The sequence below is a fragment of the Alligator mississippiensis genome, chromosome 2 (genome assembly GCF_030867095.1).
Source record: "Alligator mississippiensis isolate rAllMis1 chromosome 2, rAllMis1, whole genome shotgun sequence".
NCBI lineage: Eukaryota > Metazoa > Chordata > Crocodylia > Alligatoridae > Alligator > Alligator mississippiensis.
In genome coordinates this window covers 304,337,373-304,359,720 of record NC_081825.1, presented here as the reverse complement: position 1 = coordinate 304,359,720, position 22,348 = coordinate 304,337,373, and positions in this window count along the sequence as shown.

The following is a 22,348-nucleotide window of genomic DNA, read 5'->3' as shown; positions in this document are numbered from 1 at the left end:
GGTCAGCTCACCCCAGCAAGATAAGTTTGTTAACATTAAATGTGTTTATCCTTTGAGCGTAGGCTGGGATGAAATCGCGCAACCCGCTCAGCATAACGACTTTGAGAAAGTCATTTTAAATGCCTGCCTCAGCAGAGGTACAGTGAAGAAACCCCCTCCACACGCATACGCCGCTCTTTAAAAAGACATTTCCCAGCTCCGCAATAGCCACTTTCTGCAGAGAGGTGCATTTCACGGAGAAAATATCTACCAGAAGATGGATTTTTCCAGTCTCATTAGCTTCACTTTGGAGCTACGTTCAATCCATTGGCTGTTCAGACCCAATATTCACATTTCATTTCTATCTGCCTAACCAGCAAACTGACTTGGAAGAAAAGCAGGAGGTGTTTCTACACCAGTGGCTGGAGAGGGTGTCCTTGGCCTTGTCGGGTTTTGAAATACTGAGATAACTCCGCTGCTGTCTCACAAGCTTTGCAGTCCCGTTGTCGTCAGTGGATTGCAGCGGTTATAAATCGCCCGTGAATTAGGCCCATTTATGTCTTCCTAGACCCATCCTTTATACACTGAAGGTCTATTTCTCCATCAGTTTGCTGCGGGCTGGCACCTTTCCTGGCACACATCTCCTGTGCAATCCTGGCAGGAAATGACTGCTATGTAAAGGTCACAAATGAAAGGGATAGACGCCTGCGGGGCTTGACCTTGCCGGGGACAGAGTGCCCTGGCCCCGAACCAGCCCAGGACAGACGCAAGGACTTTCTCTGACATCCCATGAAACCACTGATACGCACTTAGCTAAACCGGAGCTCAGAGGACAGGGACGTCAAACCTTTCACTGACTGGAGTCTGGCTTGAGTCATGGGACGCTAGTAAATAATCGGGAAAGGTAAGATCTCCCCAGCTGTCACGCAGCCCAAGGGATGCTGCCTTCCTGCAGAGCTAAGTAGCCTCTGCACGGCTGGGAAATGAAAGCCAAGGGCATGACAGCAGTTTCAAAATCAGAAAGACTGCCATGCAGAAGAGGGAAAACAACCGAATGGCCCTCGCCGCGGAGGGCAGGACACTAAGCAGCAGGTGCAAATGGCAGCAAAGCAGATTTGGATTCAGCCTCAGACGCAGCTTCCCAAAAGCAGGGGCAGCAGGACACTGAAGCAAGCCAGCCAGCAAGGCTTCGGCGTCGCCTGTGCTCAAGATTTGGGACAGGCATTTGTCTGGGATGACTTAGGAGCAAGAAGTTAGGCTAGACAGCACCGGACATCCCTTCCATCCCTAGGATTCTTGTGGTTTAACTCAAAAGAAAGATGAAAAAAATCACAACTGACATTGCAGAAAATCTTATAACCTGTGGGGGGGAGCGAGGAGAAATCCCACGATTTCGGGTTTCCCAAGGCTGGCGAGACTCGCTTTGGCTCCCGAGCTGCAGGCTGCTGCATTGCAACAGCTGGACCGCACCTAGCACCTCAGTCCCTGTCCCGGGCTCCTGAGTCTGCCGCCCCTGTTTCGGACCACGAAGCCCTGTCCTAATTCATCCCGCACTCAGGCCATAGCCCGGCCCTCCAGATAGACTGCCCACGCCCCAGTCCCTGATAGCATCACAAGACAAGCCACTTTCTTCCAACTCCAAACCAGGAGCTGTAGGTATAAAAAGGTTTTCTTTATATAACAGAACTTCTCGCCTTGCTACTCCTAAGAGCATTTCCCAGGCTACTCTTCCTGCTGCAGATTTAAAGAGAAAGTAAATGTCTTCAGATCTTGTATCCAAGGTCTGCTTTACCCAAAGCACAGAGCTCAGCAAGGGCATGAGTTCATAGAAAAAAGCTCCCTGCACTCTCTGGAGGGGGTTAGCTTTGGTTAAACCCACTGAACTCCTTGATAAAACTCCATGATATTCACTGCACCAACATCTGGTCCTGAGCACATGAAAGATAAGGAGGGTTTCCTTCTTTTAAGAAAGGATGTATGCCTCAAAGGCAAGACGTGGGGGAGAGTGCTGCAACTTGTAGGGATGCTTCTGCTGTTTTGCCAGTGAGGAAAGCAAACCAAATAATGGAAATCAAATAGTTTTTGTTCTCTGCCAGTTAGCTGCTCAGTCCAAATGACAGAGGGGATGGATGCCAGGGTCCACACATCCAAACCTGTCCTGAAAACAACAGGGTTGACCATAGTTTTACCAAGAGGTTAGATTATGGATGTTTGTACGATGGTTTGCATAGGGATGATCCTGCCTCAAGCAGGGGGTTGGACTAGATGATCTCTGGAGGAAACTTCTCTATGATTTCTAGGACTTCTTACAGCTTGATACGGCGTTGTTCTTTGAGCCATCCCATCAGAGGCTGTGCACGCATGCGGCTAGATGTCAGTCCTTTCTCGGGAACATCAGCACATTACTGTTTCCATCCACTTCCCACATCCCAGTCACTCAGGTAGCTACGTCGTGATTGACACCTGGCCACCTCCCAACACATCCACCACATCCTTGTGACATCCCAAGTGTGGCTCTGACCATCCAACAGTTCCCATCCCAATCCCGACACCAACAGAGCACTGCTAGAGGAGGCCATTTGCTGTGCACGGTAAATTGTGTTGGCCCTGGAAAGCCCAAGGGCTATGCTGCGTGTTGCTGAGCATGAGCTAGCCATGCGTGTGCACATACACACACACACACACACCCCAAGGGCCTTCTGGGCTGCACAACTCTCCTTCCCCAGGCCCATCAGGAAGAGCTTGTCTGTACCACAGGAGCCGTGTGTCCCTGCCAACCTATTCCAAAACACCCCTCTTCCCGCAGGGATGCACCAAACCCAGAAATGCACTGTGCAGATATTCTGGGGTCTCCCTTTCCAGGTGTTCAAGGCTTTGGTCTCTAGCATGTTATAAGACCAGGGTATTTCCAGCTCGGAGGTGGGTGGGACACGTTTGGGAATGGCTCACCCAGGATATGCTGCTGCTGCGGTGCAGACCTGTCCTAAGAGCCCAATGCATAGGGTGGGGGAAGGCTCCCCCACAAGCAGCTCATCGCTGCTCCCTTCCTCCCACCTTGTCAGGTCGCTGTGGCTGTATGTAGTCCCCACACAAGGCTGGGAGCTCATCTGCATGCCCAGAAAAGTAACTCAGCATTAGTAGAGTGCAACGCCCCCCTCCCCAGGCTGCTACTCGAACATGACCTCGACGTCTCAGGAACCACATCCACGTCTACCCTGGTCTGCGTCTGGGGTCCTGCCCTTTGCACACCGGGCAGGACCCAATGCATAACAAGGAGCTGAGGCTGGATGCGGACGAGCCCTTTGGAAAAGTCCTTCCTGGTTTCCACATCTGCCCTCTCAACGTGTACATCCTACCGTCACGGAGACATGGTTTTTCATTTCCTCTCTCCTTCCTGCCCTACTGACTCGATGGCAATGAGGCTGCGGGTTTCATGAAGTCCTACATTGTAAGGCCAAAAAACACTGTTATGATAACACAGGCCAGAGACTTTCACCTGGCAATGACAGCATGCAGCCCGTAACCTCTGGCTCAGCTGGAACGCACCTTTTAGAAATGCACCCGATCGCGCTAGAAAGATGAAATCAAGGAGATTGTCCTCTACTTTGTCTCTAGTTAATTGTTCCAGTTGTTAGTGATGTAACCTCACTGTTGAAAATGTGCACCTTAATGCTACAGGCAGGGATCTGTGTGGGTGATACCTTTCATTGGACCAGCTGTATGATTGGGATAAAGAGAGACAAGCTTAGATAAATTAGACAAGGCACCTTATTCCTAGTCTGCATTGTTTCTAGCCCCTGGAGTTCGTGATGCCTTTGAAGCCAAATCCCACTGAAGTCAGGGGCCCTTGATCCGGGAGAAGAGGACCAGCATCTGGATTCCTTGCCAACTTGATGCTGCACCAGATGGGACAGGACACGTCGACTGAAGCTGTGCAGATCCCAAACCTGGCCCCACATCTCATCAATTATCCGTGCATCACAGCTCACGCATCATTTTCTTTGGGGAATATTAAAATGATTTTCTTTTCCCATTTTCTCACTCCATTTCTCTTCTCCCTCTTAGAAATGGGGGGGGGGGGGGGGGTGACATTTATAACACAAGTTCCGTCACTATAAATTAGACCAACCAGAATTATTTTTTTTTTTTATCCTGTACTAATCTGAATGCAGATAAAATGTGATATGTGAGTGGGAAGAAAGGACACTAAGGGAGCAGGGTGCCGAGGTCAGCTTCTGAAGAATCATCTATGATATTTCACAAGTGTTATCATTTATTTTTTTAACTCTGTAGTGTCTTTTCAGTAACGTAACAGAGAGGAAGCTTTGCAGCCTTCAACTATCCTTTGCATGTGATGAGAACCCCATAAGGGCCCTTGCACCTGGATTTTCAAGGAAAACAGCAAATGTTTTTACAATGGCTCAGATCTTTAGGTAACAGCTGCTCCGGAGTAAGGACACCAACCCATGGGAACAGCTTGGGGAATAGCCCAGGGCAAACACGCATTTTGTAAGTGGAGACAAAGATCCCAGAGGAAAGAGCAGAATAACTCTGTTGGCATCACAGTCGGAGGGTGAGGCACCTTTCCCATTCTCTGGCCTGTGGATTTATGGATGATAAAGCCAGGAGGGACCACTGTTATCTCCTAGTCTGACCTCCTGAGCAGGAACAGGCCTTTCATAGATTCATAGATTCATAGATGTTAGGGTCGGAAGGGAACTCAATAGATCATCAAGTCCAACCCCCTGCATAAGCAGGAAAGAGTGCTGGGTCTAGATGACCCCAGCTAGATACTCATCCAACCTCCTCTTGAAGACCTGTGAAGAAGTTCTTCCTAATGTCCAATCTAAATCTGCTCTCTGCTAGCTTGTGGCCATTGTTTCTTGTAACCCCCGGGGGCGCCTTGGTGAATAAATCCTCACCAATTCCCTTCTGTGCCCCCGTGATGAACTAATCTCTCTTGCACCACTAATATCTCTAGGGCACCCCCGTAGGAAAGCCTCCAGAGCCTAGACACACAGCACATTTACCCCAGTTTTGGACACTGATGGAAATGACACCTGGAATAAGAGCAGACAGATGACCGGGTATCTGCTCACTACAGGCACTATTATGACAGCACTTTGCCATGAGTTTTCTGGGGCAAGGAGAAGGAGAAGAGGCAGGCAATATCTTGTTTGCCCACCGCAGACTGGTATGTCTGGACAGCTGCGTGCGGACACACAGCACTCACACCGGTGTAGACGTGCCCCTGACTTTTCCAGGGTTATTCTACACCACCATGCTAGTATGAACGTGGCTGATGCCAGGACAGCGGAGCCGGAGCATTGTTGTAGCTGTGACAGCCCAGGGAACGTGCAAGAAGCAAGACAGGGTTTTGGTGATTTCTTTTACTGGACCAGCTACCTAGCTGAGACAGATGTTGGGCGAGCTTTACATCGATACAACCCTAGTGTGTGTTCGCACCCTCAGTCTACACATCAAAATGGTCAGCGAGCAAAAATCTGCAGAACAGCATCTGTTGTGCGGTCCCGAAAGATCCCCTGGGGCTGGCTGACTTCTCCGAGCCGCAGCATCGTCAGTCCCAGACACGCCGGAAACTGAAGCAGATGCCCAGGGGCTGGTTCAAAAACCTGAGACTTTAAAACAGGGGAAAAAAAGCCGAACCTCTGCTAATTGCTTTTCCAGTGCAAAAGCCTTTAGGATTTACATTATTGACCCATTCTGAGCAACCAGAAATGACTGAAATGTACTTTATTTTTTTAAGTAAAAGCTGAGTCTTGCCTATTCCCGCATCTCCGGGAAATGAGGCCTTATGGAAAATGCAGTGTCCAGAGACTGAGGATAAAAATCACGCAAGATGGCAACACTCGAGCTGCAGCATCAGCTTCCCAGGGGACAAGGGAAGTTGCACCAGCAACTCTCACCCGGGGATCTGGACCACAGATGCAGGAGAGATGGACAAATCCTGTGCAGCCCTCCAAGGCTCTTCAGGAGACCAGAGCCTTGCACTTTGTCCAAATGGAAAAGGGACTGGATCCCGGCTTGCCCCTGCGTGCCCTCCACACCAGAGATCACTCCCTACCTGCTCTCTGCTAACACGAAGCCAGTCGTGATTTTGCAAAGAGCCACTTTGCAAATGTACAGACGTTCCCCAAGATGCACAAAAGCACCACGCCACCCAGCCCAGCGAGCCACCTCTTGGCGTGCTGACCCACAGGTCCCCAGCCGCCGCTGGGTGCTGACCGCTACAAAGAGCAAAGCAGAACAGGAATATATTAAACCACCAAACCCTTCTCCGGCATGAAGCACAGCCTTGCTCTTGCTAAGCAATCTTGGAGGATGGCACTTGCAGCCGGCTAACAGCATGGTACTGCAGCGGCTGGGGCTTTTTCCGACGGTGGGAGAGAACGCTTTTTATCCTGCTGAGATATTTTTTTATTAGCTCTTCCCTATGAAGAGTTCTTTTTTTTATTTTTAGCCCTGCCTTGATTAAATTCACTTTGATGTATATTTCAAGCTTCCCTCCTGACTGTCTCAGCGCTACGGAGCGAGCCGAATCCTCAGTCAATGCGCAAGCATGGCGCCCTTTCCTGCTTTCGTTACTGTACTGTCACCTAAACAAAAAGGCATCGGGCACTTCCAGTGCTTCTCCCAATAAAACAAGGAGACGCGGTGCTTCTGCGCCTCTAATTTGTGTAAAATACGCTGCAGGGGTCTCTCCTCAACATTAATTAGATCTAGTACCAACAAGCTGTGAGCTAAGGTGAGGTACCAAAACCCCAAATCCCACAGCCTAAGGGATTTGGGGGTCTTGCAGCCTAAGCAGTAAGGGACCTGAGAGACTCTCGAGGCAGATATCTCAGTGAAAGAGCCACAATGACAACCCAAAAGCAAAAGCAGCAGAAATAAAAGTGCCTGGGTCTTATCAACCAGGCATCAGGCATCAGGGACTGAACGAAGGAACAAGCACCGTCCTGCAAAGGGAGCGCAGGCAAGTCGTGGCACCCCTGCTTTGTGCCTCCCCCCGGCCCAGACAGCAATCTGGGGCAGGGACATCTCATGGGTCTGTACAGCACCCTCATGCCAGCCAGAGCCTGCGGCACAAACCAGTCACGCACGAGATGAGCCCATCACCAACCCACTCCTGCTCCTGATGCACGTCTTGCACAGCCCCACACACAACCAGCCCCCATAAGGCTGCCGTCGCTGCAACCAAGTAAACCGGGTCTGAAAGATCTGTGTGTCGTGAACGTGAAGCAGCTTGGGCGCAAGCTGGTCACCCCGACGGACATGAACGCAGAAGGCAGTGCCCCCCACCCCACACCGCACCCTGCCTCGCACACCCAGCTCCGGCCCCTCGTGCTTACACTGCACCCTGCCTCGTGCGCCCAGCTCTGGCTCCTCGTGCTTACACTGCACCCTGCCTCGTGCGCCCAGCTCTGGCTCCTCGTGCTTACACTGCACCCTGCCTCGTGCGCCCAGCTCTGGCTCCTCGTGCTTACACTGCACCCTGCCTCGTGCGCCCAGCTCTGGCTCCTCGTGCTTACACTGCACCCTGCCTCGTGCGCCCAGCTCTGGCTCCTTGTGCTTACACTGCACCCTGCCTCGTGCGCCCAGCTCTGGCTCCTTGTGCTTACACTGCACCCTGCCTCGTGCGCCCAGCTCCAGCTGCACGTGCCCCTCGCACACCCCCTTGTCATCAGACGAGCGGTGCCTTTGCCTTCTGAACACAGCGTTTCCCTTCCACGTGCACCAGCTCAAAGCATTTTCCAGACAAACTCCTTCACAGCCCACAGGGCAGGGCATGCAGCCCCCACAAAGGGCTGGGAGCCGTACAGCCACGGGTCAGTGCTCGATGGAGACCCGCCTGGTCCTACTGCTGTGCCGGGCAGGAAGCAGGAGTTTGGCCCCGTACTCCAGCTGCTCGGGACCCCCCGGGGCAGGTTGGGGTGGCCGGTACGTGCTGCTGAATGGGGAGTGTGAGACAGACTGGCCAGCACCAGTGGGGCAAGGCAGGGCACTCCTCATGCCCTGCACCGACACCTGGTCCCCTTCCCTGTTCCCAAACCCCCACAATTAGAGGTGGTGCTGGCAGAGGCAAGTGGAGTTAGACTCAGACTCCCAGGGCTGGAGGGCACCTCGATGCCAGCAAGTCCAGCCCCTGCACAGAGGCAGGATGCATCCAGGTAGATGCTTTCCCACCCCTGCTTGAGATACCACATATCAGATAGGAGATACCACCGCTGCCCTGGGCAGCTTCGTCCACCGTCCTGCTGCCCCGAGCTGAAGGCAGCCTCTCCAGAGACTGGGGCTCAACCTGCTCTGGTGCAGTTTAGCCCCCTCGCCCCGTCCTGCTCCCTGGGCCAAGGGAGAACAGCCTTCCAAATGCTTGAAAACCTCCATCGCGTCTCCTTATTTCCCGACGAAACGCGGCTACTTCTCTCCTCCTACCTGCCAAGCCCTTTGCCATCTGTGCCGCTCCCCTCCGGACACGCTCCAGGTTCTGGTAACACTGTTGAACCCAGACACTACCCGCACCCCATTCCCTGCGCTGCCGTTTGGGTTCAGTGGAGACACGGTCTGGCCTGCTGTGGCCTCACGGGATAAATAAAGCAGCACTCATTGCTGTAGCACATGCAGGGAAGCTGAAGACAAAGTCAGTTTGCACCTAGCCTGGGCAGCAGTGCATGTAAGCCCAGGCTAGGGAGCTCCCCCTGCCCCGCCGGCACTTTGTGCACCCTGCATGGACCCTGGACTGGACCTCACTGCTGTGACCTCTCCAGGAGTGAAGGGTCTGCTCACTCCCAGCACCCCTGGAGCGCCTGAACCCCTACCTGGAGCACACAGGACTGGAGAGATGGTCAGGCAGGTGGTGGGGAGCACGTGTCACCCTGAGAAGGGCACAGGGATAAAGGGAGAGAGGGGAACCCGCCATGGGGTGACTGGTTTCTTTTGTGGTGGACAGAAAGGTTTGATCCAACCTTCTCACCAAGGAACAGCCCCAACCGAGGCGGTGCTTTACATTCGCTGCCTATCCAGCAGCTGATCTACCTCCATGGGGAGAACATCACCACGTGCAAACTACTGGTACTTCTGTCTGCCACCACCCAGCTCCTGCCTGGCACTGGGGGGAGCACGCCGCTCTCCCTCTGCAGTCACACGTGGGAAGGCAGAGGGAAGGCATGCATAGGCACTGCTGACCCAGAGCTTCAGAGGATCCCCTGGCAGCTGCACCCTGCCCAGCGGAGCTGCAGCACCTCCGAGACCTGGCTGGGCTGGGCAGCAGCAGCATCTTTTGTCAGACCACGCATCCACACGGCTCCGTTTCATGGTGCAGGAGGACAGACAAGGTAGCCAGGGGCTGTGTCACTCTGGTCGGAGCAGCAGATGTCTGGCTAGTGGTCTGCCTTCCACCCTTCATTGTCACTGGGTAGAAAATACCTCTGGGCAATAGCTGGAATATGGGTCAGTCGTGCAGCTGGAGAGGCCAGGGAGCACATAACGACTCCATCTTCAGACATTGCTTTGTTCAGCATCCCTGAGCATCAGGGGATAGCAGATGCAAGAATTCAGGAGGGCAGAGAGAGAGCTCTGGCCTGAACTCTCTCACAGCCCTGAGAAAGGCTATGCGGAGAAGGGTCTCTCTGACAACTGAGTGATGCATTTAGCACTCACAAAGGGGCAGGGGTGGAGCCGGGGGTTGGGGTACCAAGGTGTAGTCTCACTCCCCTTTAATTCCTGCTTAAGCCAAAATTTAAAAACAACCACAGGCTGCAGACTGGGGTGAGCCACCCAGTTCATGGCCCGAGCAACTTTTAGCACGTTAATTTAGCTAAAAATAGCTATATGGTTTTAATCGGAATGACAATTGTGCATTTGTGGGTTATATAAATTAACATGCTAAAAGTTGGTCGGGCCATGGCCTGGGTGGCCCACCCCGTTCCACGACCTACGAAAACAACTGCCCAACAGTGGCAGTGGCATTTCTATTCAGGTAGTGCTGAGGAAGTCAATGGACTTGATGGCTCATTATCATCGACCCAACTCCTTCTAAACTCTTCATTCCACAGATGTTCATGGCTGTGTCTCAGTTAATGGTCTTGATGTCCTACTAATCAAGCCAACCTTTCTTCTCCAGTTCTGCTGTCTGTTAGCTGCTCCTGGTAACAAAGCTCCTATTTCACAGCCTTGCAGATTGTTTTTAACCCATTCCAATAGAGTTATATTTGGTTTTGCCCTGATCTTAAACTGAATGATACAGCCCTAGACCCCTGGCATATGAGTAAAGCCTCTACTTTCTTTTTACCTGGAGACAAATGTGTGTTGTGTTACATGGGATCACAGCATCTGTACCACCCTTTTCAAAATGCCAGATCTGCCCATGCAAAGGAGGAACACTGACATCCTAGCCATAGGCAGGGAGCTGTGGCAGTTTCCCCACACAGAGTGCCTCATGGGGCTTGTGTTATTTGCACACTCTCATCAGATATCACACACCCAGCCCAGCTGAGCAAAAGTCCCATAGAAGGCCTGGCTGCAATATGGGTGGATCAGCACGGGCATGGTAGCAGCAGGGTACTGGAGAACGCGGTCATGCTGCCAGGGCTATTTTGAATGCAACATAAAACCAGACCCCTCCCGCTGCAAGTCACTGCACAGTGCAGACACACCATGAAAGGGGCTTTCAGCCAAAAGCGCTGGAGACCGAGCTGCTTCCCAACCAAAGTGTGACCGGCCCTCCTGCCCAAAGAGGACGAGGAGCCCTGCAGAATGGCTAGACACCACAGAGACGTGTGCTCCGAACTCCCCCAAGCACAGAGAAAGTCTTCTGCATCTAGTTTGCATAGTCCATTGCCCTCTTTGCATATGCAAATTAGGCAGTCACACGGCTGAATGGCTATCTACACAATTTAGATCACGCATCTTTTCCAGCCTGTGCTTAAAAATAGACAGGCAACTCCCCATGTATTTTTTTACATGCATGGTTTAAAAATAAATTGCTGTCTAGATGCAAAGCAAGCCAGCAGCACGCTCATGATTCTCATACTGACTCTGTCGTACGTTCGTAGGAATTATACTCAGCAAGAGGAAGGACACAGCTTTGAACCAAATGGATGAATAAGCAGCCAAACCGATGTGCTTTATGTCAGGAAACGCCTAAATTGTTCAGGCTTCAGCACCCTGTGAAAGTGGGGTCAAGCCACTAAGGTTCTGGGACAAGAGTGGACCTTTGGAGGAAAAAAAGAGACTTTAAAAAAGGAAACCAAATGGGATTTTATCCCAGCGGGAAGAACTTTATGTAGCAAAATTATATTAAACCCCAAGCATCTGCACTTTCACAAAGAAGCGGGGTGATACTAGGCAGCCAGCCAGAATAAGCAAGTAGCCCAGTGAAAAGGCAGATCATCACTAATGGTCCATCAGCTCGCCTGTTATTAGAGCCTTGTCTATCACCGCGAGCGACAGCACCCCCTGCACCCCATTGTTTTTGTCATTGCGAGGGATCAAAGTCACCAGATGCTGTCAGACAATAAATACCTTCCTTTCAGCATAACCAACTTGCCATTTTCTCGGTGTTTAGGGCTGACAAAACACTCTGGATTTGCCTCTACATTTGCCATCACGAGAACTCTGTCTCGTACTATTGCTCTCTCCGCTTACAGGAGTGTTTGCAAAGCCTCCCGGCTCCAAATCTAACTTCCTTTAAGAGCATCCCTGTGACCCCGAGAGATGATGCTGTTCCCACTACACAGTCCTCAGACACGGATACACATACCATTGCCCAGCAGAATGGCCGGACACAGATTTGATCTCAGCTTTACCACCCAGCAGCAGGCTGCTTTGGGATATACGTCCATATGGGACACTTGGATTTGTACACATCTGCCTCTGATGCACACTATTGCCAGCAGATGCCAGACACCAAAATAAAAGAAATCAAAGCACATGGTTACAGCGTGCAGTTCCCCTGGGGCAGTGCAGTTCCTTACTTGCACGTGCCCGTCTCTGGTTTCAGAATCACAAATTAGTCCCTATAGCCCTTAAATGATACTCAGCAACACGCCACCGCATGGCAGCCCGGGGACCAAAGGAGAACTCCACGCTCTGCTTTCTCCAATATCGCTGTGATGGATGCAATGCACACAGGTTTTCAGGCTAAAGGAGCTGGGATGCTCGGATGATTAAGTTAATGGGAATTGGGTATCTAAATCCTTTCCTGTTAATTTAATTAACTGTGTCCCAACCTGTTAGACAGCTTTGGAAACTCCATCTTAGCTTTTAGTGGTAACCCAATAAGCACAATGGATGTCATTCACAACCAAGAAAGCTGTACTACGCTACACGATTTCCTCCAGGGCTGTGTGCAGACTAAGGAGGATTTAAAGGAATTTGGGTAAGGCGGCATAATGAATCAAATTAATCAATGAAGATAAAGCACACCATAGAAAACGTGGGCTCCAGAAATCGTGTTATACAGACTGATAAATCTTTCTCTATCCCCTTCACAAATCACGGCATCACTAGAGCGGAGACTCTAGCGCAGCAGAAACCCACCCCGAGCAGATGCAAACTTTACAAAATGCTATTAAAAAAGCAAAAACAGAAGGATGGTATGATATGGAGCACTTAAAGTCTGGCCACAGAAATATTGCGTGCTGGCCCGTTTTCTCCTTGAATCTTCCCACCTGTCTGACAAGGAGTGTTATCACGACATGAAAACTACAGCTTCTCTCCCTGCGGCTAGCTATCTTCTAATCCCCTGTTGTTGCTCATTGCTACTCACGCGTTACCTATCTAGCCATTTTCTCCATCTCAGGTGGCAGATATCTGGAGTGCTTAGATGCCTCCCATTACCCTAACCTCTGAGCACCTCAGTCGTTAATGGATTTATCCCTGCATGCACCCCGTGAGTTCAGTATTGTCTCCATTTCCCGATAGAAAACTGACACAATCCCAGAGCCATAATGGTCTTCGGGTGCCTAACTTGTTCACACCCCTCTGAACCGGTCAGTCTCTAAGGTGTCACCCTGCCCTGCCTTCTGTCTGACTTCAGACTGACATGGCTAGAGGCCTCTCTGCTTTCTCTGGGTGGTAACTAGTACTACCCCTAACCTTTGTGGAGGTCAGCCTGAGACACATTAAATGACCTACTCAAGGCCGCATAGGAAGTTTGTGGCAGAGCAGGGAATCACACTTGAGTTTTGTGACTACCCAATTTGCTGAACCAGCTTTTTTCATGAATGTCTGGATCCATGTGTAGGGGCAAGGGAGCTGCAGATGTGACCCTCATGGACACACACAAGCCATAACTTTTATTCCTCCCATTCCTACTCACGTTCTGCTTTGGCCTGCAACATTTATCTCAGTATCTCACTGCTTGGGGATTTTTGCGTGGACCTTACAGCGTGTGTGTGTAAATAATGTTCTCTCAAAATCGGATACCTGACCTTCACACATAATTGGCCACTAGTGACTGTTGCACTAGGCATACTGAACTAGCATCGCGCACCCGGGAAAGCGAAGGACAAATTGGATCCAGCGTGCGGGTGATGAAATAGGCTGAATGGCATGACTGGGAAGTTCCCAAAGAGGAAGGGAAGCAGCGTGGTACGTGCAACAGCCAAAAGACAGCAGCTTATGGAAATGAAGATGGTTCCTGAGGTCTCTGGTATTTTTGCTCTTGCTGCAATCACTGCACACCAGGAACTGCTTACTCTGCATTAGTCAAGGCCAGTTCACTGGCAAGTTAGGCACCAAAAGTCCCTTAGGGATCTGGGCTTGTGTACCAGTTTTCCATCTGTAAATGGAGTTAATACTGAACTCATGGGGTGTGTGCAGGGATAAATGCATCGAAAGCTGAGAGGTGCTCAGATTTCATGGTAACTGGGGGCCTAGAGGTACTCCAGATAGCTGCCACCTGAGATGGAGCATGTGGGGAGACAGGTGGGTGTTCTGCAAATGCACCTGGGAGCTCGGGCACACGCAGAGCAGGCGTGCAGAGAGCGCACTGAAACACAGCCAGAAACGGTCACGTCCCAAACCAGACACTCCTATATTTACTGTGTTTGACTACGGTACAGGCCAGGCCTCACAGGTGCTTTAAGCCTGTTGACAAGACAAAAGATCTCCGAGGCAAGAGCAGAGGAGAGGTGTTGCCAAGCAGGCAAGCAAAAACACTGAGGGGATTCGTGCAAAGGCCTGTCTGGGGAGCAAGTCCACAGATTTGCTGACCCTGCAAGTCTGGGATGACTCCGAGGTGGGAATGTGTGCATATGCTTATATAGACCTCAGCATTTATGCAAAATACTCACCGGACTTGCGGTACTGGCCTGGGATCCTCGAGACAAGGTTTGAGAAGCACCATGCAAAAATCTGCAGCACGGGGGGAAACAGAAGGCTGGGCTGGGCTGGGCTGGGCTGGGCTGGGCTGGCCTCCAGGACGTTGAGCAAATGACCAGAGTGACGATAAAAGCCCTAGCAAGGACCTTCAAGATGAAGACAGGCTCTTTTCCTAGGAAAAGAAGGAGCGAACTAGCAGTGTGCCCTGCAATGAAGAATGAGACAAACTGCTCCTGCTGGCTTCTCCTTGACCAGCTTTCTCAGGGGGCAGGTGGTGGCATTGAGTCAGTGGGTGAAGCAGGGTTCAGTCATGGTTGTCATGAGACGCCTCTATCATTGCTACCCCCAGCCTGAGCGCAGGCATCTTCCCATCACCTCTTTCTCACTAAATCTCCTGCACTTGCCTTATTTCCCCGCGGTGCAGCCTGTTCTCTGTGCATTGGTGACAGCTGCATGTCAGTAGAGCTGCCTAACTGCCCAATCCCTGATGTGCTCGGGGCCAGTGCTCCCCCGATCAGGAAGGCAGGACTGACCATTGCATTGACCCCCTGCTGCCGCCGCCACCGCTGCAGGCAGAGCAGAGCGGCCTGCCTGGAAAACCAGGCCCAGGGATGGAAAGTGGGGAAGGAAAGTGAGCGCTTGCAAGGAGACCACACGTGCTCCCCCTCCGGAGACAGGGGACATTTATTTACAGACGTGGGGCTGTCACATGCACACACGATGCTCTCGTGTTCATAAAAATCCACACTGCATACACAACACACTACTGTCATACATCAGTCATATATACTTTTCTGCCACGTGGGAAGGTTGCTGCTGAGACAGTGGTTTCAAGCTTCAGCTTCGCTCCTGGTCTGCTCCGTCTATCCCACACGGAGGAATTAAGAAATGAGCCCAGGTTCTGTCCCACTGCACAATATTTCTGGGGGCTTTCACAGAGGTGCCCTGGTGAAAAGGCTGGGCTTAGGGACGTTCCAGTTGTCACAGACAGGAACAAAGAGAAAAGCTGAGGGATAGTAGATATGCTGGTGGGTAGGGCTAGGATTCAAAGTGACTTGGACAAATTGGAGGATTGGGCCAAAAGAAATCTCCTGAGGTTCAACAAGGACAAGTGCAAAGTCCTGCACTGAGGAGGGAGCAATCCCCTGCACCGGTGCAGGCTGGGGGTGATGGGCTGGGCAGCAGCTCTGCAGAAAAGGACCTGGGGGGACAGGGGACAAGGAGCTGAACAGGTGCCAGAAGTGTGTCCTTGTCACCAAGAAGGCTACCGGCATCCTGGGCTGCATGGGCAGAAGCGCTGCCAGCAGATCGAGGGCAGTGATCCTTCCCCTCTATTCAGCACTGGGGAGGCCACATCTGGAGTCCTGTGTCCAGCTGTGGCCCCCCACTACAGAAAGGATGTGGACACGTCAGAGAGAGTCCAGTGGAGGGCAATGAAAATGGTTTTGGGGCTGGGGGACAGGACTAGTGAGGAGAGGTCGAGGGAACTGGGATGATTGAGTCTGCAGAAGAGAAGACGGAGGGGGATTGAATAGCAGCCTTCACCTCCCTGCAGGGGGGCTGCAAAGAGGATGGAGCTGGGCTGTCCTCAGTGGGGGCAGATGACAGGACAAGGAGCAATGGGTTTAAGCTGCAGCAAGGGAAGTTGAGGTTGGATATTAGGAAAAACTTTCTCACTAGCAGGGTGGTGAAGCACTGGAGCAGGTTATCCAGAGAGGTGGTGGACTCTCCATCCTTGCAGGTTTTCAAGACCCAGCTAGACCAAGGCTTGGCTGGGATGATGTAGTTGGGGCTGGTCCTGCTTGGAGCAGGGGTTGAGCAGGGACCTCCTGAGGTCCCTTCCACCCTCATTTTCTATGTTTCTATGATGGTGATAATGATGACGATGAGGGCTTCATGTCTTGCAAGAGATGTTAACAGAACACCACCCAATTAGGCCCCTAGGTACTACACACAATGATTCACCTACAATACAAAGAAACACTGACATTTAGACAGCAGTAAATTCAGATTATCCCTGTGGATCTTGACACAGCCATTCTGGGTTTACCCAGATGTCAGTTAGAGCAGATTTTGCCCTGATGGATCTGGCCAATTCTTTCCAGCCCCTTCTTGCAGAGCCCCTGGAAGCGTGGAGCAGAGTTGCAGCCGTCGGTATAGACAGCAGAGCGTCCCCGCCGGTACTATCCACACAGTCCTGAGCTGGATATTGTGCTTCACCACTGAGAAGTGTTTCTGCTTCTCATTCCCTGCCAGCCCAAGTAAAGGTGCCAGATCTCCATCAATTTCTCTCTCTCGAGGCTAGAAGGGAACATTGGCTTGTCTCGTCTGACCTCCTGCACAGCGCAGGTCGGAGACCTCCACCCGCTGGTTCTCACATCATGCCCCAAACTTCTGCTTAAGTGAGAACGCATCTCTTAAAAAGACACCCTGCCTCGATTCAAGTGACTGACAATCGGCTGCACCAGGGGGTAAGGTGTTTGGGTGGTCCGCTCCCCCGCTCGCTGTAAAAGTATTCACCTCATTTCTCCTCTCAGGCCGTCGGGCTTCAGCTTCCCACCACAGATCTTGCTCTGTGCTAGCTGCTAGATGAAATAGCCCTCTGCCATCAGAAGTATCCTCCTCCTATCAGGGGTCATGCAGTGATGGAGCCACAGCTGGAGCATCTCCTGGTTAAACTAAATAGATGGTGCTTTTCACCCTCTCCCCATGCAGCCCGTTTTCCAGACCGCCCGTCACTCCCACTGCTCTTATTTGAATACTTTCTGATTTGCCACATCCTTTTTTAACATGCAAACAGCAGAAATGGACACAGTGCTCTACACCGATCTCACGGACACCATGCACTGTGCTAATGTCACCTCCCTACTTTTACGTGCTATTCTGCCCCAGTAAATCCATCAATCATGCTTGCTCTCTCATCCTCACAGGGCACCGGCAACTCACGTTTGACTGGCGTGTGCCATGACTCTTAGGTCCTTTTCCAAAGTATGGCTTGCCATAATGCAGCCTTTCACGCTGCAGGGGTCAGCTATATCCTTGATTTGTAGATCTAAGCCTCGCAATAGCTGCATTATAGAATCATTCAGAGGGTGGAAAGGACCTTGGAGGCCATCTGGTCCAACCTCCCTCAGAGGAGCAGGATGTAGTGTTTCTAGCCTATCCCAGAGATGCCTGTGCAGCCTCCACGGGGTAACACCCAATGAAGGAGATTGCACAATTTCCCTAAAACACAAGGCTCACATGTTTGCCATCAGACATGGAGGATGGGACTCTCCTGTCCTTATAATGATTTACCATGCCGTCGAGTTTTGGTGGACTCCATTTACAGCACCTAAGTGCTGAGTATTACCCAACACAGCCTCTGCTACCTGAACTAAGAGAAACTGCAGCATCTTAGTGGCAAAGAGACCTTGGGGGGGGTTGCACAGATTTCTCTGGACAAGTCACTTCCCCATGCAGCAGTTGTGTGGTTTCAGCAGCCATCACGGACCCGTCATGTCAGCAGCCCACAGATCTGTTGCACTTCCCCTCGATGGAGACGCACGTAAAAGAGCCGTGGTTCATCGGAGCACAACCCACGATCGATGCCTCTGAGAAGACGGACCCAAAGAGCGATGCGCTCTCCAGGAAGGAAAGGGGTGGCTGCTGCCGATTTCCGGAAATAAAAGCCTTCTGCTGTCTGGTGAGCTCCAGCAAGCAATGTGCAGCCATCAGGTCAATGGGGGTGAGTTTGATGCAATTACGAATGCCTCACGGTGGTGAAAGATAAGGCCCGAGTAATCTGTCTGAGCAGAAAATACGGTACGGGTCCAGCAATTCACAGTGGGATTATCAGCCTAATGAGCCACAAAATTATCCGTTCTCTCATAAAGGAAATTAGCCCTCACTCAGTGCAGAGCATTGTGCGAGAGCAGGCAGCGCCCGGGACTCCCAGGCATCTTCCTCAGCAGCGTGTGCAGCCTCCGGCAGGAGAGCACGGGTTTGCTAGCACCACGTATGAGAGGGGGCTCCACACCCAGGGGACCGCGGTGGCTACGGACCCCTCCAGGGCATCCCTTTAGCTGCCAGGGACAACTGGCCAGGGGGCCAAACTGAGCAGGAAAGGACAGGTCTGGGTAGGGAGGGGGCAGACAGCAAAGAGCCTTTTCTCTGTGCACCCCCTAGGACCCAAACCTTTACCACTGCCCTGAAAGCTCATGCAGCCCACGCCACACGTGCCCGACCATGGACATAACTGAGTGCTGGAGGCGCCGTGCATATGGCCCTGGGCACCGCGGAGTCTGCATGGAAACAAGGTCTGAGCAGGGAAGCCCATGTCTTAAGGGTGCTTCCAGGCTCCAAGAAGTCATCCCCCAACCCCACATCAGCCTGTGGAGGTGACGCAGCCCAGCAATGCCGAACGGGACAGGGCGCCAGCATTCAGACCTCAGGGACGTGGTGCTAGGACCTTCAAGGGACGCTAGCCTCCTCCCACATGCTAAGGTGTGTGGGATGCGAGAGGTTTTGGCACAGATCAAGGAAAGCTTTGCCCTTGTCCCCCAGTTCTGCAGTGCCCGGCACTGGGGGCGTGGAGAAGCAGACGCAGGGAGCAGGGTGATAAAATCGCATGCTAATGCCAGGCCCGATTCCCAGCCACCAGCACAGGGGTGTGCCTGGGGTTATGGCAGGTTGCAGCTCTTTTGCACTAGCTCTTCCACGTGCTTCTCGGACACCGCTCAGGATCTGACCCGTCATTAGCCTCAGAGCTATCAAGCAACTGCTGCTGCATGGCGTGCGCGTTAACTACTTAGACCAGCAGTGCTCAGCCTTCAGCCCGAGAGCCCGATGCAGCCCACGAGACCGGGTCATTCAGCCCACGGGACTCCCCATCGGTCTGAAGTTTTGGCAGCAGAGGAACGGTGACAGCATTAATTGCAGCTGCCCGGATGCTACGTTTCCAGACCTGTGGGGAGCTCCATGGGCCACGTGACACAACCCCGCGTAGTAGATCAGGCTAACGTGTGGAGTCAGTCCATGGCCAGATCCAGCACACATGTGGTGTGGGGCTGGCTCATGCGGGGCTAGGGCCAGCACACTGGATCACACCCGTGAACCAGCCCCTGTGCTGGTGGCTGTGGACTGAGCCTGCACATGGGATCCAGCCTGCACACCCACCCTACACCACTCAGCCAGCCCACAGGGCTGGGTTGGGTATCACTGGTTTACACTAATGCACGAAGGCCAGGACTGCCCACACTGTCCCCCAGAGCCATCAGCCACGTTGCTCTGGGGCCACAGTCTGCAGACCACGCTCGCTCTGAGCAGCACTCGGACGCGAGAGCGAGGACATGCAACCCAGCATGAGCAGCCCCAAGGAAGACAAACCCGTTGCGCTCCGAGGCAGCTCACGTTAGAAGGGCGAGACCAATGCAGCCCTTAAGTCCCCGGGGATCGAGCAGCAAGGTGGCAGTGGGGTCAGCTGCTGTTTCAGCCCAGCTCATACTCCTAAAACTGAAAAACATTAGACCAGGAGCTGGAGAAGCATCAGCAAGGACATGCGACCGTTTGCAGTAGCTGCATAATGGAAGCACAGCTGGAAGCTCATTGTCAGCCCGGGCTGCAGCATAATGTAATCACAGACCATTCGAAAGCGCGGAGCTGCACGTACACAAACAGGCCCAGCAAAGGACAGCCTCATGAAGTGGTGCGCTACAGCTGTGCCGGGAACGAGAGAGGGACTCAACACAGATCTTCCCGCTCCCTTCTCTGCCATGCTCACAGCGCCGACAGGCTCCGATAACGCAGCCAGGGAGCCCAACGAGAGGAGTACAATGCAAAGCCTGCAGTCAGTGTTATGCGCTCTCCAGCCAGGTCCCACCTGCACCGCTCAATTTGGTACCTAAATGCCCAGAAATTTAGCCCTCACCACTCAAAGGGCGACTGAAGGGTGTGTCTACACTACAGAGGAGTGGGGCTCCATCCCCAACCTGCCCCACGCACTGGTGGAGATCTCCAAGGCATCCTCTGCAACTACTCTTGAGACCCAGGATCTGGCAGGCTTCAGCACAGCCCTCGAAGATGATCCCAAAATAGCCTCCCTGGCATGTGCCCAGGTTTGAAGCGTGCACACGGACCACAAGCAGATAGGAGCTAAAAGCAAAGCAAGCCGACAGCGGACTGGGCTGTATTAACAGAAGCATCATTTGCAATGCAAGGCAAGGGGAGAGATTCTCTCTCTATCTACTCAGCGCTGGGGAGGTCTCCTTCAAGACAGAAATGGACACGGTAGAGTCCAGCAGAAAGCAACAGAAATGTCTGAAGGTCCAGGAAACATGGCTCCTGGGGAAGGGCTGGAAGAACTGGGATTACTGAGTCTGGGGGAGAGAAGACCAAGGCAGGACATAACAGTCCTCAAATACTTGGAGGGTGGTGAGAAAGAGACCATCCATAAACTGCTCTCCGAGGCTGCATAGGACAGGGCAAGGAGCAAAGCCTCAAACTGCAGCAAGGGAAGTTTAGGTTGGAGACTAGGAGGAACTTTCTTATTACCATAGAATAATAACTCTTATTATAACTTTCTTATGACTTGAGTTTGGCACTGGAACAGGTTGCGGGACCTCCACCCTTCGAAGCCAGCGGCTGGGACGGTTTAGTCAGGGACAATCCTGCCTCAAGCAGGGGGCCGGACCAGATGTTGCCTTGTGGGGGTCCTGTCAGTCCCACGGCTCCGATTCGATGCAGGAAAGGCTGACAGGATATATTCAGGCATGGCCTGGCCAGTATACGCTGCTGCCGAAGTGTAGACAAGCCCTCCAAGTCCTTCAGTGACCCGTGCGTTCAGTGAGCTGCCCTTGCAGGAAGGGCGGACAGCAGAGGATAAGAGCCTACTACCCCTGTTGGCAAGGTTTACAACTTGAACTCAAGTAGCCGGCACCAGGCCTGGCGCTGAAGTGGCGGGATCTAGGTCCTAGGGACCAAGGAAGTGTGCTCCATTGTCAATCCACTAGGTCCCCCACCAGGTAAAGGCAGCTCCCAGTGTTTTGGCAGAGGATGCGTCAGTGGGGGCAGGGTTGCAAGATACATGCCCTTTGGGTCCAGGACTCCCCTTCACTTCAGTACTTGGCCCAATGTAGAGCTAAGTGCATTAAAACCTCTGCAGCTCGCTGCATCCCCATCCCCAGCCTGGCTGACATGAATCTCTGCACTGCTCCCCTGGGACTGCAGACGCTGGTCGTCCTCCTTCCGCTGCAGATCTAACGCAGCCAAGGACATTTTCCAAATGCAGCTGAAACAGGCCATGCACAGCAGAACGGGGGCGCAGCTCCTGCAAGGGTAGACTCAGGACCGAGCCATGTCAGAACCGGAGACAAGATTCATCCTTTTGCTCCAAGAAGCCAGTCAGCCTGGAAGGACAGCTATCCGTCACTCATAACTGCAAAGACAGAACTTGCTCCTGTGAGCGGTCCTTCCCGTGGCACTGTCCCTGTTGTGACCGGGGGTCTATGCAGCCCGGCTGGCAGGAGAGAAGTGGCAAGAGAGGACCTTGTTATTCTGAGAGGGGTTTTGCCCCCAAGCTGTATCCTAGAGGGTTTTCACTGTATATCCACTGTAACCTGGTCTAACAGAGCTGCCAGCCCCTACCGCAGGAACATGGAGAAGACAGACATTAGAAAACGTTTCCAGCCCTTTCATCACTTTATTTTGCTTCTGCTGATCCAGCTTCGAGTTCAAACTCCCACCCAAAACTTACAGTAGGGGCCAACCTTTGGCAGGGGTCAACTGGCAGAGCTGCATGGACTTGAAGGGAACGACGCTGATTTGTATCAGCCCAGGGGCCTGGCCCGCGGTTTCTCATGGCAAGTCCCCAGCGAGAACTAACGATGCCACGATGCTGATGCAAATGAGATGCCTCGAGGGGTTGCAGATAGAGCAAAGCACTGCAAAGAGCCATGCACAAGGTGACAAAAGGCCTTTGGGGGTGGAAGGGGACAGAGAAGAGACTGTTTTCATTACAGATGCTGCAAAGAGGAAAAAAGGTGTCCTT